The sequence below is a fragment of the Artemia sp. Qi Xiang Cuo genome, unplaced genomic scaffold, assembly GCF_049724085.1.
Source record: "Artemia sp. Qi Xiang Cuo unplaced genomic scaffold, ASM4972408v1 HiC_scaffold_3149, whole genome shotgun sequence".
Lineage (NCBI taxonomy): Eukaryota > Metazoa > Arthropoda > Branchiopoda > Anostraca > Artemiidae > Artemia > Artemia sp. Qi Xiang Cuo.
Genome location: NW_028300544.1, coordinates 55,047 through 57,008, shown reverse-complemented (window position 1 = coordinate 57,008; position 1,962 = coordinate 55,047).

The following is a 1,962-nucleotide window of genomic DNA, read 5'->3' as shown; positions in this document are numbered from 1 at the left end:
TGGAGAAAGGATTGTAAATCATACAATGTGCTAAATGTTACAAACAGAATTTATCATGGGGAAAGAGGGGGACTGTTTATTCGTGATTGCCTCAGAAAAGGCTAAGGGTTTAAAGGTTAAATTGCAGGACATGCTGGGGGGGGGCATTAAACTAAATTAAAAGATACTTTGGGCACCCAGATTATCCAAATAATCTGGAGGATTATCTAAAAGGCAACGGGTTCTCAGGTGAAATTTCAGGAAACTCCGAGGGGGTATTAAACTAAATTAAAAGATGACCCGAAAAATATCTTAGGAGAGGCTAAGGGTTTTAACTTCGCACTTTCAGGACCTCGGTTGCTGCTACTGCGAATTATTTTTGACTGCGACTTAGACTACTTGCAAATGTGACTACTTGTGACTTTGATCATCTGTACTTGAGACCAGTAGGCCAGCTGCGACGGCTTGTGGCTGCATGTATTAACGCAAGGTTCTCATAGGCCGCCATTCGTTGCGTTCTATTGATTCTGTTGTATGTTGATCCAACACTTTTTCTGTTGGAATGCAAGAATCTCGAGCTGAATATCTTCAGTCTTCTCCTGCAATTTTTGTTACATAAGCAAATTTTAAAGAAAAAAAGAATGAATTTATTGAAAAAAATTAAATGAAAGCACCAAACCATGATGTGAGATATTACAGTTTACTCAATAGAAACAGGCATTTGAATCATACTTATGTACCCAAGCCCCCCAAAATCGATTTTAAATTGTGCTGAAAACGCTAGTGGGAACAGAAGTGTAAAATAAATTACATTCCTCTGAAGCATTCAATTTTGTAAGTTTCAGAGAATTGATTTTTAACTGGTAGCTACAGTCATTAACTTAAGTTGAATTAAAAAAATATTCTCAAACAGCTGTCTGTATTTTGCTCAAAATATCTTAAAGCCAGAAGGAAGTTGTGCTGTAGCATCCCTGTTCTTTGAACCGATTTTTAATATTCAGATTATGATTCCTTTGAAAAATTAAATTAAAAAAAAACAAAGTTTTTCAACTGAAAGCAAGAAGCAACATTAAAACAAACAGAAATTATTACCTGTATTAAGGACATTGCCCCCTCCTCAACACCTTGCTCTTTACGCTAAAGTTTTTTAGTACTTCTAAAAAAGCTTCCTATTGTTCTAATTAAATGACCCTTGTGTTTCAGGAGTCGTTCTTAAGGACCTGGGATAAAATTCAAACTTTAGCGTAAAGAGCGAGGTGTTGAGGAAGGAGCAATCCCCTTCATATAAGTAATAATTTCTGTTCGTTGGAAGTTTTAATTTTGTTCCTTACTTTCACTTGAAAATATTTATTTTTTTAATTTAATTTCTGATCGTTTTTAAGTAATGCCAGGAAATCAGGCCGCACCTCCACGGAGAAATCCCCTCCCCATGGAAAAATCCTTTAGACAATTCAATCCCGATGAAAATTTACCCCGGACAATTACTCTTAACAACTCCACGCGTACAATTGAGACGGGAAAGAGAAAGCAAGACATTTAAGAAGAATTTTGTATAGGAATTCTGGCAAATTTCCCCTGACAAGTCCACCCCCTGGAAACTTACCTCCTCATAGAAAATTCCCCGTGGAAAAACCCCCCGCACGAAATACGCCCCCCACCTGAATATGTATAAATGCTTCACAATAACAAATACTATGTGTAAAAAATGGGCAAATTTTTTGACTTAAAGACCTTTCCCCTGGGGCTGTGAGGGGGGGGAGGGTCATGTTATATACAAAGGCATAAGTATTCGGCCTTTCAACTATGATGATCAAAATGGCTATCTCGAAAATTTGATAGGACGACTGTGGGAAAAAAAGGGGTGGAGAAGGGCGCTAGATTGCCCTCCAATCTTTTTGGTCACTTAAAAAAGGTGCTAGAACTATTAATTTCCCTTCGAATGGGCCCTCTCACGATATTCTAGGACCGTTGGGTCGATACGAT